Here is a 17,220-nt window from a genome sequence, read left to right on the forward strand (position 1 = left end):
GTGATCTTATGTAAGTCACGCTGGATTGCCTGGTATTGAGAATCATGTGCTGTAAGCCGTTCCTCAGCTAGATCTAGACGAGCATTATGGTGTTTTAGCTGGGACATTATGGTGCCCATCTCATTTTTAATTTCAGCAGTGGCAGCGAGATTCTCCTGCATTAGTTCGCGGAGAACTTGCAGGTCTTGTGAGATTGAGGAGTTAATTTCGGGCGTGCAGGAGGATGAGGCCTTGGCGGGAGATGGTGGCTCATGTTTAGATCGCTTTGAGGCAGAATGCGACGTGCTGGGAGCCGCGGCAGAGGAGGAATCTGTCTTACCCTGTTTAGAAGACATTCTGTGATGTTTTAAGAGCGATTTCCGGCCACTTTGAAAGCTTCGGGGGCCGAGCGTGGAAAAAGTTTAACGGGGCTGAGCGGAGGAGAAGAGCTAAGCGGCCATCTTACAAGCAGGCACGTGACGCCTCTCGCTTTCCCTCACTTCTTATAGCCCTTCATTCTCTCTTCTCCCCACCCTCAATTTAAAGGTCCAGGGAAGATGAAGGGCTGGTCCTAAGTACATTTTTTTTTTCTTTCAGGTTTGGTGTAGGAAGCAAATGTTTCTGGTTTATAGGAAGACAAAAGAGTAGAAGTTATAATCCTAAATAAAGGTGCAGGATTTATAACCCCAACACAATCAAATTAGATCAGCAGTTCTCAACCAGTGTGTCACAAAAGGTTTGGTGTAGACCAGTGTTTCCCAACATCTTCAAGACAAGTACCCCCTAGCTTGAAAAAGTTTCAACTGAGTACCCCAGCTCCAAGCAGCAGAGATTTTGAAACGGGCATTTTATTGTTAAACAGTAACTGCACTGCAGTACGGTAATTAGTGTAAAACCCCCTAGTGGTGATGTGATGCAATTATAATTAGGAGGGTGTGCTGAAAAGTTCTCAGCCCAACTTTCTAAATTCTGGAGCATTATTTTGCCTCTTTAGCTGAAAATAATTTTATTTTATTTTACAAAGTGACAATTTGCAGAATCTTAATGCTATGGTTTGACATTGTTTCAGATCATTAATTGAACCATGTTAACAAAAAGTGTGGAATTTTCAAGTGTGGAACTCCAAGCCGTCACAAAGTTCCTATTCCTGCAGAAGAAAATTCCAAAGGAAATCCATAAATTTATGATGCAAACACTGAGTGACAAATGCCCATCATACTGCACAGCGAAGAAGTGGTGTGCAAACTTTCAGCGTGGGGATTTTGAGACCAAAGATGCAGCAAGGTCTGGGAGGCCTCAAACAGTGTCAGCTCCTGAAATTGTTGACCATGTCCATGACCTGATTTTGGCAGATTGGCAAATATTGGCTAAAACAATTACTGAGACACTATTTTATTGCTAACTCACAATATGTATGTCTTATCCTTATTTGAAGTCCTTACTCCAATTACCGTAAACCTATATTATATATGTAAACTTGTAATAGGCTCTTTTGTGAGGACAAGCTGGAAAATTGAATGAATAAATACTTACAGACAGACAGATATCCAGGGAATGTTTTGGGCGTGTAATCCAAGCTGTCATTCAAGTAGGTGCCCAAATAAGAACATAAGAATTGCCGCTGCTGGTTCAGACCGGTGGTCCATCGTGCCCAGCAGTCCACTCACGCGGCGGCCCTCTGGTCAAAGACAAGCGCCCTGAGACTAGCCCTACCTGTGTACGTTCTGGTTCAGCAGGAACTTGTCTAACTTTGTCTTGAATCCCTGGAGGGTGTTTTCCCCTATGACAGACTCCGGAAGAACGTTCCAGTTTTCTACTACTCTCTGGGTGAAGAAGAACTTCCTTACGTTCGTACGGAATCTATCCCCTTTCAACTTTAGAGAGTGCCCTCTCATTCTCCCCACCTTGGAGAGGGTGAACAATCTGTCCTTATCTACCAGGACTATTCCCTTCAATACCTTAATCATATCCCCTCTCAATCTCCTCTGTTCGAGGGAGAAAAGGCCCAGTTTCTCTAATCTTTCACTGTAAGGCAACTCCTCCAGCCCCTTAACCATTTTAGTCGCTCTTCTCTGGACCCTTTCGAGTAGTACTGTGTCCTTCATGTACGGCGAGCAATGCTGGACGCAGTACTCCAAGTGAGGGCGCACCATGGCCCATTATAGCGGCATGATAACCTTCTCCGATCTGTTCGTGATCCCCTTCTTATCATTCCTAGCATTCTGTTCGCCCTTTTTGCTGCCGCTGCACATTGTGTGAATGGCTTCATTGACTTGTCGATCATAACTCCCAAGTCTGTTTGAATGCAGATGAGAAATGATGTTGAGTAGACACTTCCAAGTTGATTTTGCAGCATTTTCAGGGAGCTGGTGCCAACCTTTTGGAACAACTAGTTACTGTTGTAGAAATATGGTTACACCACTATAAGCCTGAGACAAAACAACAGTCCAAGGCAGCACTCAAGACCCAAAAGTCAGCAGGAAAGGTCATAGTCAGAGTGTTTGGTGATCAGGAAGGTGTTGTAATGACTATCTTCCAAGGGACCAAACAGTTAATTCAGAATATTACTGTAACATGCTGTGCTAATTAAAGGAGACTCTGAAAGAAGAAAGGAGAGGGAAGCTGCAGAAAGGAGTTCACTTTTTGAAAGACAATGCACAAGCTCACAAAGCTGGCAAAACAATGGATGTTGGTTGTTTTTTTAATAAATCTTTATTCATTTTAAAGCCAAAAATAAGTGCAACATATTATACAGTCATTTTATACTTTAAATTCAATCAAAAATATATTCTATGACAAATACAGTACATATATCCCCTCCCCCACTACATATTCAACACTTTGCACTCAAATTAAAAATATATCTTCCCACCCACCCTGGACGTGTATTATCAATGGGCAAAATCAACAGTCACTCCTTACAGAATTTTGTCAATGGCTACCAAATATCCATAAACTTCCTATAATGTCCCTGTTGTGTGACCATCATACGTTCCATTTTAAAAGTGTGACACAGAGATTCCCACCAAAAAGTATAACTTAATCAATCCCAGTTTTTCCAGTTCCTCAAAATAAGTTGCATGGAAACCCCTATCATTATAAAGAGAAGTAACAATGAATGTTTTAATGGAGTTAGGATTTCAGTGCATAATAATAATAATAATAATAACAGCTTATATACCGCAATACCGTGAAGTTCTATGCGGTTTACAAAGATTAAGCAAAGGTACAAATTGATTGACTTTAAGAGGGGAGGAAGAAAGAGGGTTAATAGGACAGGAAATCCATTTTTGAGGAGAGAGTGATCAATAGAACAAGTTAATCGCTATAGAGGGGAGAGAGAAGAGAGGATCAGTTGTCTAGATATTAGATGCATAGACCATCCACCCTACTTACCTGATCTTGCTCCACTTGACTCTTTTCTGTTTCCAAACCTTAAAAAGAGTTTGAAAGGTGACAATTTTCATGTGATTCAGAGGTGATTGCAGCAGCAGAGCAGTATTTCTGTGATCAGACATCAGATTATTTTTTTGGAAGGGTTACAGAAACTTTAGATACAACTGCCAAGTGTGTTGAACTTAGGGGTGAAAATGTGAAATAGCTTGTTTCATGGCTCCACATCATTCCCTTCTTGGTTGGGCTAAGAACTTTTCAGCACTCCCTTTTATATTGTCTTCTTTTTGCCATCTTCCCATAGAGGTCATATTTATGAAGTAAATTTGAAATTATTTAACAGTCAGCATTTTCCCCAGTCTCAGTGAGAGACCGCTGTAGGTATTTTATTTTTATTTTTTTTAGTACTCATGTCTCACAGTGACCTTTACTCCTGACAGCTGACTTTGGAGAGACAACCTGATTGACACAGTGTATTACTCCTACCAGTCTACACTACACTCAGTGGTGTACTAACGGGGCCGGGGGGGGGGAGGCCCGCCCCGGGTGCACGGCTCTTGGGGGGGGGTGCACAGCCGGCCAGGTCCAGGTCATCCTGCCCTTCCTTTCCTCTGGCCACGCCGCTACAATGATTGGCTGGCCCGGAACATCCTCTCCGACGTCAGAATTGACGTCGGAAAGACTTCTTGCCGGCGGGGGGAGATAAGATTGCAGGCGCAGACTGGGGGAAAGGAAGAGGAGAGGTGCTTTTTTATTTCTGCGGCAGGGAGGGCAGGATGTAGGCAGGCAAGCTGGCTGGCAGCGTGGCAGGGAGGGAGGGAGATAGGTAGACAGGTAGGCTGGCTTTGGGGGTGGGTAAAATCTGGAAGGTAGTGGGGGGACATAAGAAGGGGGCACTAAGGACACGGGAAGGAGGCACTGGGGGCACCATGGACACGGGAAGGAGGCACTGGGGGCACTATGGACACGGGACGGAGACACTGGAGCACCATGGACACGGGACAGAGGCACTGGGGGCACCATGGATACAGGATAGCCTTAGTAATACCTTCTACATTGGCCGCATCCACATGTAAAGCATTATTGAATTTCTAAGGTGGCCTAGGACATATCTCCCCACATCCCTGCACAATAAGAAGCACTGGAGAATGATCAGAAAGAGTACTACTACTGCCTATTTACACACTTTCATACGGGCCAACAATCCCGCATCGCCCAGCCAAAAATCAGTCCGAGAAAAGGAGGCTTGCTGCGAGGAGAAGTATGTATAATCCCGAACCGTAGGATGCATCCGATGCCAGAGATCACTAAGCACCTAATGAGATAACAAGGCCCTAAGGCCTGCCCTGTCTTCTGTTCCATACTGCACAATTGGATTTGAATTATCCCCCTTAGGGTCTATAGTTAAATTAAAGTCCCCTCCAATGATCAGGGTCCCCTCCACACATTTCTGGATACGACTCTCCAATTTTTGAAAGAAGGGACCCTGATTATCATTAGGAGCATAAATAAATATTCACTAGCGTATACTATTCACCATAAAGTTGAAGGATCAAGATGATATAATGGCCTTCTTCTTCCCGTATCACCCTTTTGCACTCAGTGTGTACCTCACGTGCAATAGCAATGGCTACTCCCTTGATTTTCTTATTATCTTTATTTGAGGCAAGATAGACGCCCGGATAACGAGGGTGCCACAATAGGTGGTCATGCCTAGGTCTGAAGTGCATCTCCTGAATAAAAAGTACCTGAGCTTGCAGGCAACTAGCTTCTCAAAACAACAATTGACGTTTAGTAGCTGCATTTAAACCCCTAGCATTTATGGTCAGTAACTGAAGTTCATGTAAATCCCCCATTACCCCCCTGTCTTAAAACAGCCAATAAGGTCAGTCAAGACCCCACTTGAAACCTCTTAGGCATACCCCCAAACCACTCCAGGGCACCTACTCACACCACACTCTCACACTACCAACCCAGTCCCTTCACTTCACTACCCCCCTCCATACCCCAGCCCCCAATCCAGTTATCCCTCGGCCACCCACCTAATGTGGCTGAACCCAGGCTAAAGGAGGAAGGAGAACCCCCTATACCCCGCCCCCAAGACATCCACCGAGCCACACAGAGACCCTTGCCCACCAATATTATCACATCACAGACCCAAAGGCCTCCAAACCCCTAGTCCTCTATAAAATTTTTCAAACGTACCCGAACCAAGAAAACAAACAGATCCCAGAAAAAAGACTAAAGAGAACCAACTCAAGGAGGGCCCACCTCCCCACCTCTCAGACCCTCCCCCAAGATACAGTTGCTCCCCTCCAAGATTAAACACAGAGGACAAATAGTGCCCCCTCAAGTTGCTGGTCCAGGATTCGATGCGACTCCAGGAGAGTGTCGCTGCAGACGTCCCACTGAGCGGGCCACACGCTACCAACACAGTTGCGGAGAACGGGCACCCACAGATGCTGAAGACCGAACTGCGCCACTGGTGGTAGCAGCCTCTGAAATAAAGTGCTCGTTAGGAAACAAGAATGCTGCCTCCTCCAAGGTCTTCACTGTCCGTATTTGCCATCCAGATAAAAAAGTATAACACATGGATGGCTACAACAATATTTAAAATTATGATCACGTAGATAATTGAGGACCGTCAGCTCGTCTCAGAGTGTGACCGAGGCTAGATCCTGGTAGATCTCAACTGCAAAGGTAACCCAGGTCAGCGTGGGCTGCGCTCGAGCTGCATGCAGGATCGCCTCTTTGGTTTTACAGTTGGAGAAGCAGACCACTATATCCTGAGGCCGGTTACCTCTGGTATCCTCCAGGGCCCGATGTGCCCTCTCCAGTGCAATGGTATTAGGAGGAACCACCATTATATCCATAGATAATAGCAGGATTGTAATCTGCTGTGCCACTTGTTCACAGTTGACGTACTCCGCCAGCTCAGGGACTCCACAAATACGCAAATTAGACCTGCGACCCCGGTTTTCCAAGTCCTCCAATTTGTCTAAGACAAAGGCACGGTGGGCCTGCAGGTCTTGTGTAATGGAATCCAGCTCTTGGAGGTGCCTCTGGTGTTCCTCCACACGATCTTCCATCTCTTGTACACGGTGGCCAAGGTCAGCTATCTCACCCCGGAGGTCTGCAGTTTTAAGTTCCTCTTTCACCGAGCGGATATCAGCATGGATCTCCTGCAGCATGCCTTTCAACTCCGCCATCGAGTCCAACTCAGGCCGCGGAAGCGCTGCTGCAGGCTCGGTCCCCGCTCCCACTGACACAGTATCCGCCTGCTCGCTCTCCCGCGCCATAGTGTTTGTCACACCTCCCGGGGCCAGCCTGAAGGCATAATCTCACAGCATCTTTTTCCCTGCAGCCACCATCAGAGCTCACCGATCGCTGCTGGGCACTCTGCTACTACAAAGGCTGCTAATTCGGGGCCCGTGCAATATGATGGACTGCTGTTAAAAGAAGCCAATTAATCAGGGCATACAGAGCTCTCTCGTCAATCCGCCATCTTGCACGGTGACATCACTTCCCCCCAAACACTTATGATATTAAAGTGCTTGAGGCTTGTACAGATGATGAAGTTTGCAGGAATGGGGCAGCGATGGAAAAGCGTGCGGATACAAGCAGGCACAAGGTAAGCAGGGGTCAGCTTGCGTGTTTCTCAGTGCCCTCTTCCTCAGCTGGAGTGCTCATGAACACAGGTGGGCACAGTTCCAGGAGGGCTGGCTTACGTGCGTGCGGATACAAGCAGGCACCAAGGTAAGCAGGGGTCAGCTTGCATGCTCACGAAGACATGTGCGCACCAATGCAAGCAACATGGAACCTCGTGCGCCGGATCCAATCAGTGGACGCACAATTCATGAGGATCCAGTGCATTCATCCTACTCCTGCATCCCAGTCATTTCTTTTGATGATTCAGGCATCTTCAAGGTGATGAGTAGAAAAGTTGTAATGGAGAGCTGTAGAAAATCCGACCGATGGGAACGGGCAGAAACTAAAGACTGGGGATTAGGGGGAAGCAGGGGGAAATGGGTAGGGCTCGGGCATGCCCAGTGGGGCCCGGGAACTGCACATGCTCAGAGAGAGAAAAAAAAAATCTCTCTGAGCTATTGCAGAGCTTATCCGCAAATTGGGAGCTGTTGGGACAACACCCATATGTGGCTGACTCATCCTGCTTGTCCTAGGAGAAAATGAGTTCCCATGGGAATGGGGAAAAATTTGTCCCCATGTCAGAACTTAAGACTTGCCTACTGGCCAGTCCAATGGTGCACGGTTTTCAACAGTGGCCAGTCCTGATCACATGTACCTGGAAAAGTGCCAAAAGTAGCAAGAATTTCATGCTACTTAAACATAGGGATAAGCTGGGGCTTTCTACATGTCTACCTTAATAACAGTTTATGAACGTTTCTTCCAGGAATTAGTCCACACTTTTCTTAAACTCAGCTACAATAATTGCTTTTACCACTGGCTCTAGCAGGGCAGAATTAACCAATAGGCCAAGTAGGCACGTGCCTAGGGCCCGAAATTGTCAGGGGGGCCAGATGAAGGAGGGCATCAACATTGTTTTTTCCAAATGGCAATGGGCCCTTCCATCATCATCGGCAACGCGGGTTCCCCCCCCCCCCCCATCGGCAACGCAGCCCTCCCCCCATCGATGAAAAGTAAGACAAACAAGCAACGCGTTTAAGAAAGGCAACGGGAACTGTAATTGTGCAAGCGGTGCTGATGCAGCTTCCTGTTTCCACTTGGGCGCATGGTGGGGTGGGGTGTGGCGGGGGACCCAGTGTGCTTGTGTACCTAAGGGCCCTCAATGAATTAATCCTGCCCTTGGCTCTAGCAGTATTTTCTGTTTGTCCATGGAGAACTGGTGTTGCTTTATTACATACAGTTTCTTGTACGTAGATATGGTCAAAGCCAGGCATAATTCTAGGCCGATTTCAATTAATAGTCTGTCTTAAGAGCTGTGTGATCAGACTAAAACTTCATCAGATTTTTAGCTGCTGACAGCCTGTACGAAGCTGCATTACTTACTCTGATTTTGTCAGTTGTATGAAACTACAGCTCATCTTCTGCATTGAGCGTGTTATATCATTGATTTTAAACTTTCTCTTGGCATGAAAACTATTTCTTTTCACTCAGCTTTTGGGAAAGCTGTGCTGTCTTCTGCTGTTCTCGGTTGCTGGAGCTATGACTGCTGACTTGTTATTTCTGAGTTGGCTCCTTATAAAGATGAATATGCCAGGAATCATCCACTAGTGGGAGAAATTTTTGTTTACTCTATTTCCTTTTTTAGTTTATAGAATCAACATCAGCTGTTAGACCCAGCCCATACTTTTGATTTGTACAGTGTGTTGTTGTTTTTTTGTTCTAGAAACGTTGGTGACTGTGACAAGGATCACAGTTTATTATTTAGTACCAAGCATCTCAGCAAATTCTACCCAGCTGTCTTCAGAGGACATGCTGTGTCATCATACAGTCTTCCTAGATATCACCAATCCTGATTATTCTATAGCTACAGCATCTGCTTTTAGAATAATGGGATATAAAATCCTGCGTTATCCTTTTTTTTTTCACTCCAGTAAATGTACATTGCTAATCTGCCATTACCTATACTGGCTTCCAACTCCCTTCTCCAGGTCTCAAGCATTGTGCTGAATTTAGTCTCCCATATAATAATTTATCAGTTCCCACTGTATGTTAGAGAATCCCTGGCAAATTCCTAAAAATCTTCAGTGTAAGTCTGAAAACTCTTGGTGAACTTACAGTTGCTTGCAACAAGTCTTCATACCTTTGTATAATTTTCACATTCTCATGTCTACAAAACACAATTCAAAATCCATCTGAGTGTTTATTTCACTGATCAACACAATAGTTTCTGTGTTTTCAACCCGAGAAAACCAATAAAATAGTAAAAATAAATAAATGAGAAAAAAAAAATAATCTTGATTTCATGTCTTTACACCCTTTATTATAACAAACCCAAGATTGCTCTGGTTCCAAATCTTGCCTTAACAAAGGCCATGATAAGTTAAACAAAGCACACCTATGTCCAGTCAGGACTTGAGCTGATTAGAAAACACCTGGCTGAAAATTCAAGCTGTTTCTGTTGTATGAAGTGACTTTGAAGCAAAAGGCTGAGCATGTTGAACACAGAGCTGCTCAATGAAAGGTACAGACAAAGGGGAGAGCTATATGACAAGTTCAGTTTGAGTGTCCCTTGAATCACTGTCAGGCCCATTACTAGAAAGTGTAGTCAGTGGCGTACCTAGCATATGTAACACCCGGGGTCCATCATTTTTTGACCCCCCCCCCATCTGTATGAAAAAACATGATTTTTAGTAACAAGCCACACGTCGCACATGAGTACCTAGGAAAAGGCAGCATCTTACATATGCAGTAAGCAGTACAATATCAATATACCCATTGTAAAACTAAACAAGCCAGACTAGTACAGATCAATCCTGCAGTCAATCCTAACAAAAAACCATGTGTTTACAACACACAGAACACAGAAAACACCTACGCCTAGTATGGAATATGTCATCACAAACTAACCCCTCCCCCTTTTACAAAACTGTAGTGTGGATTTTAGCCATGGTGGTAACAGCTCTGACGCTCATAGAATTCTGAGCATCAGAGCTGCTACCACCACGGCTAAAAAATGCTCCACAGTTTTGTAAAAGGGGAGATAAAATAGAAATACATAGACAAAGGTTAAATTGAACCAGTAAGAAGCTGGACTCTGCATACAGTGCACCACAGAAACAGTGACATGTCTCCTAAAGCAATAAATAAATAGAAAATTTTTTTCTACCTTTGTCTTCTGTGGTTTCTGCTTTCCTCATCTTCTTGTAACTTGGTTCCATCCACTGTCTGCCGTCTCTCTTCCCCTATATGGCATCTTCTCTCCTTCTATGCCCCTTCCAGAAACTGTATGCCCCCCCCCTTCCATCTCTCCTTTCACCCCCATTGGTCTGGCATCTCTCTCCTCTCCTTCCCTCTCCCACACCTCTCCTCTGCAATCCCTTTCCCTTTTTCCCCTCATTTTCCTTTTCAATTTATTTTCTGCATCTGTCTAGATTACGTTCTTACTACCCTCTCATCAATGTCCTTTTTTACTGTCTACCTAAAGCTTGCCACCTCTTTCCCTCACCCCTCCAGTATTTCCCTAACTCAATCCTTTTCTCCCCATCATGTGCCCTCCTTTTATTTATCCCCTCCTTCCATCATGTACCCTCTTTCTCCAACCCTTCCATCTAGTACCTTCTCCTCTCTCTGTTCACTTCGATCCAGCGTCTGCTCCCCTCTTTCTCTCCTCCCATTTACATTACATTACATTACATTAATGACTTCTATTCCGCCTGTACCTTGCAGTTCTAAGCGGATTACAACAAAAAGATAACTGGACATTTCCAGGAATAGGAATACAATTAACGACGTAGGGCCTAATACATCTAAACGATAGCTGGACGTTTTCAGGAAGAGGAATACAGTTAAAGGCGTTAGGTCTAAATCACTTGTTGAAGGGAGGATCCTAAGAAGGGGAGAGAGGGGAGGGGAGTGGGGTTAGGAAATTAGAATGTATTTCTTGAATAGTATGGTTTTGATTTCTTTTCGAAAAGCTTTGAGGTCAGTTGAAGCTGTCCTTCCTGCATTTGCTCCCTTATCTCTCCCATCTGCACTTCCATCCAGCATAGGCTCCCCACTACCATCCAATGTCTGCCCTTTCTCTCGCCATCCACTCCTCTTCAATCAGCATCTGCCCCCTTTCTCTCCCTCCAATATCCTTCCCTCCCCCCTTATGTCTCTCTCCTTTCTCTGTACATCAATTCTATCAGCACCATCCTTCCATACCACCCTGCCCCTTTCTTTCCCTCCACCACTCTTCCATTCCAGCAATCCTGCTCCTTTCTCTCCCTTCATGCAGCAAGGTCCCACGATGATTGTAGCTGCCGGCTGCCAGTCCACCCCACTCCGACGTACTTGCTCTGGAGCGGACTCAGCAGCCGCATGCTGGAAGTTCCTGCGATGACTCGTCTGCTGACTCTGCTCCAGAAGAAGTAAGTTACGTCGGAGGGGGTGGACCCGGCAGACGCAGGGAGTTGTAGCAAAGTCTCGCAATGATTGCGTCTGCCGGGTCCACCCCCTCCGACGTAACTTACTTCTTCCAGAGCAGAGCCAGCAGACGAGTCAGCGCGGGACCTTCCTGCACCTCAGCACGGCTGCCAACTCTGCTGCAGAGAAAGTAAGTGAGAGGTAACGTGACCATTTATTTTTTTCATCAAAAGGGGACATCTATTAATTGACTGTGTATCCTGTCTTTCATTTCTTTCTTTCTGCACTCAGGCCCAACAATTGTCCCTTTCTATTCCCTCCCTTCTTCCTTCCCATGTCCTTAGTGCCCCCAGTGCGTCCGTCCTGTGTCCATAGTGCCCCCAGTGCCTCCTTCTCATGTCCTTAGTACCTCTGTCCTGTGTCCATAGTGCCCCCAGTGCAGCCGATCGGAAATCTTCCCTGACGTCAGCGCTGAAGTCGGGGAAGATTTCCGATCGGCTATGTGTGCGCGGCGGGACAGGCAGGAAATAGAAGACAAGCCTACGCGGCTCGAGCTACATTTTGCTGAGAAAGTTGCTAAGATGGGCTGGGAGACAAACGGGGAACACAAAAGGGGGAGGGAGTGCGTTTTGGACACAAGGCATGAACTTGGGAGAAAGGAAGGGAGGGAAAGAGATGCTGAGGTGGGGGAGAGAATGGGTTTTTGGACACAGAAGGCATGAACTTGGGAGAGAGGAAGGGAGGGAAAGAGATGCTGAGGTGGGGGATGGAATGGGTTTTTGGACACAGAAAGCATGAACTTGGGAGAGAGGAAAGGAGGGAAAGAGATGCTGAGGTGGGGGAGGGAATGGGTTTTTGCACACAGAAGGCATGGACTTGGGAGAGAGGAAGGGAGGGAAAGAGATGTTGAGGTGGGGGAGGGAATGGGTTTTTGGACACAGAAGGCATGGACTTGGGAGAGGAAGGGAGGGAAATAGATGCTGAGGTGGGGGAGGGAATGGGTTTTTGGACACAGAAGGCATAGACTTGGGAGAGAGGAAGGGAGGGAAAGAGATGCTGAGGTGGGGAGGGAATGGGTTTTTGGACACAGAAGGCATGAACTTGGGAGAGAGGAAGGGAGGGAAAGAGATGCTGAGGTGGGGGATGGAATGGGTTTTTGGACACAGAAAGCATGAACTTGGGAGAGAGGAAAGGAGGGAAAGAGATGCTGAGGTGGGGAGGGAATGGGTTTTTGCACACAGAAGGCATGGACTTGGGAGAGAGGAAGGGAGGGAAAGAGATGCTGAGGTGGGGGAGGGAATGGGTTTTTGGACACAGAAGGCATGGACTTGGGAGAGAGGAAGGGAGGGAAATAGATGCTGAGGTGGGGGAGGGAATGGATTTTTGGACACAGAAGGCATGGACTTGGGAGAGAGGAAAGGAGGGAAAGAGATGCTGAGGTGGGGGATGGAATGGGTTTTTGGACACAGAAAGCATGAACTTGGGAGAGAGGAAAGGAGGGAAAGAGATGCTGTGGTGGGGGAGGGAATGGGTTTTTGCACACAGAATGCATGGACTTGGGAGAGAGGAAGGGAGGGAAAGAGATGTTGAGGTGGGGGAGGGAATGGGTTTTTGGACACAGAAGGCATGGACTTGGGAGAGAGGAAGGGAGAGAAATAGATGCTGAGGTGGGGGAGGGAATGGGTTTTTGGACACAGAAGACATGGACTTGGGAGAGAGGAAGGGAGGGAAATAGATGCTTAGGTGTGGGAGGGAATGAGTTTTTGGACACAAGGCATGAACTTGGGAGAGAGGAAGGGAGGGAAAGAGATGCTGAGGTGGGGGAGGGAATGTGTTTTTGGACACAGAAGGCATGGACTTGGGAGAGAGGAAGGGAGGGAAAGAGATGCTGAGGTGGGGGAGGGAATGTGTTTTTGGACACAGAAGGCAAGGTCTTGGGAGAGAGGAAGGGAGGGAAAGAGATGGTTGTGTACACGGGGAATAGAAGAAAGGATAATTTTTGGTCATAGGGAGGGAGTGAGGTACAGACAGTGGCATACCAAGGTGGGGGGGGGGGCGGTCTGTCCCGGTTTTACGCCCCAAGGGGGTGCACAGCTGGCCACCCTCCAGTGTTCTCCCTAGGCTGGCAAACTGCATCTCTTTAGCCACTTGAGTGCCGCCACCGCCATTGGGAACAGGCCGGTGCCAAGTTCTCCCTGCTTTTCCCTGTGGGGCCGACCAACTCTCGCCACCCACGTCAATTCTGATGTCGGAGAGGACGTTCTGGGCCAGCCAATCGCTGCCTGGCTGGCCCAGAACGTCCTCTCCGATGTTAGAATTGACGTCGAGTGGTGAGAGTTGGTCGGCCCCGTGGGAAAGAGAAGCAGGGCTAACTCGGTGCCGGCCTGTTCCCGATAGCGGCAGTGGCAGCCTATTCCCCAGTGGTGGTGGCAGCATTTTCCATAGGGGAGGGCAAGGAGAAAGAAAGAAAGGGGGGGACAGGGAGCCAAAAAAAAAAAAGAAAGAGGGCTGGGTGAAACAAAGAAAAATGGGGCATGGAGAGAGAGAGAAAGACAGATATACAGAATGAAAGGGGGTATGGAGAGAGAGAAAAAGAAAGAAGGGGGCAGGGTGAAACAAAGAAAAAGTTTGGGGAGGGAATGAGGTCTGGAGGAGAGAAAGCAGGCTGAAAAAAGGGAAGAAATATTGGATGCACAGTCAGAAGAATAAAGTGCAACCAGAGACTGATGAAATTACCAAAGGTAGGAAAATGATTTTATTTTCAATTTAGTGATCAAAATGTGTCCATTTTGAGAATTTATATATGCTGTCTATATTTTGCACTATGGCCCCCTTTTACTAAACCGCAATAGCGTTTTTTAGCGCAGGGAGCCTATGAGCTTCAAGAGCAGCGTGGGGCATTCAGCGCAGGTCCCTGCGCTAAAAACCGCTATCGCGGTTTAGTAAAAAGGGAGGGGGAATATTTGTCTATTTTTGTATAGTTGTTACTGAGGTGACATTGCATAAAGTCATCTGCCTTGATCTCTTTGAAAACCCGCGGAATATAAATGATAATTAACATTTTCTCTGCGTACAGCGTGCTTTGTGTTTTTAAAATTTTATTGTTGGTAGATCATTTTGACTTGGCCACAAAGGTAAGGGGGTTGGAGGGGAGCTGCTGAAAGAGTCTACCTTGACGTGGTTGCAGGCTTACAAATCTTTTGGTCAAAGAGTGCGGTGACAGAGAAAAGTATGTGTGTATTCGGCCCATGAATGAAATCATTAAAACATTATAAATTGCCAATAAATTGAAATGAAAACCAAAGGATTGTGAATCAAATTGATTCTCTGACAATACAAAGATTCCAACCTTTAAAAATGATATTACATAGTTCAAGCAACTTTATAAAGAGTTTTTAGATACTAAAATCTTGTTATTAAGGTTTAATTGATGTACTGGCACTTTGAGGAAATTCTTTGGTTTTGTGCGGCAGTTTGGGCACACGGGCTCAAAAAGAATAGCCATCACTGCCTTAGGTAGTCTGTACTCCACTTTGGACGCTTATGGAGAGGTTTCTGGTTTTAAGGTGAATATGAACAAATCTGAAATTTTAAATCTTTCCTTTTCCAATATTCAGGTGCAACGCTCAGCTGGGATTTTCCTTTTCATTGGGCACAGAAAATCTATTAAGTATTTAGGCGTTCAGTTAACTGCGCATTCTTCTACCTTGTTTGCGGCGAATTTTCCAGCTCTTCAACGTTTGTTTCAGGATCTTGATAGATGGGAGGGGATGACAATTGGTTGGATGGGCAGATTGCTGCTATTAAAATGATGATATTATTTAAGCTGCTATATTTTTTAATGGCTTTACCTATTCTGATTCCAGCTGTGTTTTTTCTCACTTTGAATAGAAAGTTGTTTGCTTATATCTGGCGCCATAAGCCCCCGCGGGTGAGGAGAGTGCTCTTGTTTCAGACAAAATGGCAGGGGGGAATGGGAGTGCCCAATTTCTTTTTATATTATCAGACAGCTCTGTTGCAGGAGATAGCGGTCTGGTTGGGATAGGTTGATCGACCTTGGGTGCGGTTGGAGCAGACGTTTCTACCTGATATCGCTTTGTGGCGTTTACCTTGGGCCCCTATTTCGATACTATGTTCCCATTTGGGAATTGGCAATCCCTTCTTGCACACTAGCCTTGCTGCTTGGTACAGGAAGCAGAGACAAATGTTTCCTGACCGACAGTGCTCTAAACAGACACCTCTTAGCTTACTGCCTGATTTTGTGCTGGGGGGAGAGGATCCTATTTGTTATCGGTGGGTTGGGGCCGGGTTGCGTACGGTGGGACAGGTCTGTCAGGAGGGGGCAGTGGTGTCCTTTGAATCTTTGCAGGATGAATTTGGATTAGTGCACTCTGATTAGTGCACCTTACGCGCAATTGAGGCTTTTTTTTACAAAAACGGGCTTTCTGGGATCTGGTGTTGGGTGAAACTATGTTGGAATTAGCTTTACGATGGGGCGTTGGGAGGGGGGGGATATCCCATTTGTATGGGGCACTAGTTATTCGGGATGCCTCAAAGAATGTGTATAGAATTCAGTGGGAGCGGGATTTGGGGGAGCTTGGGGGCCCTTTTGAGTGGCAGCTGCTGTATAAGGGTCTTTTTTCCCTTCCCATTTCTTCGGTTCTTATTGAAAATGGGTATAAGATGTACTATCGCTGGTATATGATGCCATATATATCCTGATTTTGACTCTACTTGTTGGCGTGCTTGCGGGGAGGAAGGATCCTTTTTGCACATATGGTCGTCTTGTCCAAGAGTTAAGGCATATTGGCATAGGGTAGGTCAATTAAATAGTATGCATTATTGGGAAGCACTTTACCATCTTATTGGCTAGTTGCTTGTTAAATGCCCCCATTCCTGGCTTCACCAGGCAGGAATATAAGCTAACTTTATTTATAATTACTTTAGCTAGGCTGGGCTTAGCTCGATTCTGGCGTACCAAACTTCTGCCTGATTGGGACTATTTGGTCCGATGTGTGGACTATGTATTCTTAACGCCTGGCTCCTTACCATAAAGTATGGGACCTTTATGTGTCCTGGTGGGTGACTTCACATCACTCTGGGGCTCCGGGGTAGATGGGGGATCTGGGGATTCGGGTTTGGGTACGGTTGATATTCTGGGATTGGAAGGGTTGGGTGGCTCGGGGGTTTAGGTTGGGGGGTGGTCTTTGGGCAGCTTTGTTGTCTTTTTTCTTTGGTTGCGTTTGGGGGGGGGGGTTGGGGAAGTGGGGCTATTGTGGGGTCCCTTGCAAATGTACCACATCATTATTTTATCTTAAGATTGGGGACTTTTGGCATGTTCTTGCTGGCCATGAGATATATGTTGTATAGGATCCTTACTGGCTTGTGGCTGTATTGTTGTATTTGTGGGGGGATAATTTTTTGTTTTTTCAACCCTTATTGCACATTTGTGTTCACAAAGCGAGTTGGGTGGGGAGTGGGTGGGGATTGCGTTCGGGTTTAGTTTGCTCTTATTCACAATTCTCTTGTGGACAGCTTTGTTGTCATTGACTTGATTTCTGTTTGCTTGTGTATAATTTATGGCCTGTGTGGGCCTTTGTATTTTGGAAAAACTTAAAAAAAATCATAAGTGTTCGAGGCTTGTGCAGTTAAGGCAGAGCTTACAGGAATGGGCAGGGGCAGGGAAACTGAGTTATTGCAACTGAGTCCCCATGTTATTCTCTAGTTTCTTATATCTAGAAACTTGTTTTCAATTTAAAACTCTTTTCACCTATAAATTTTTAGATTTTTTTCAAA

Source organism: Geotrypetes seraphini, chromosome 6 (genome assembly GCF_902459505.1).
Source record: "Geotrypetes seraphini chromosome 6, aGeoSer1.1, whole genome shotgun sequence".
Taxonomy (NCBI): domain Eukaryota; kingdom Metazoa; phylum Chordata; class Amphibia; order Gymnophiona; family Dermophiidae; genus Geotrypetes; species Geotrypetes seraphini.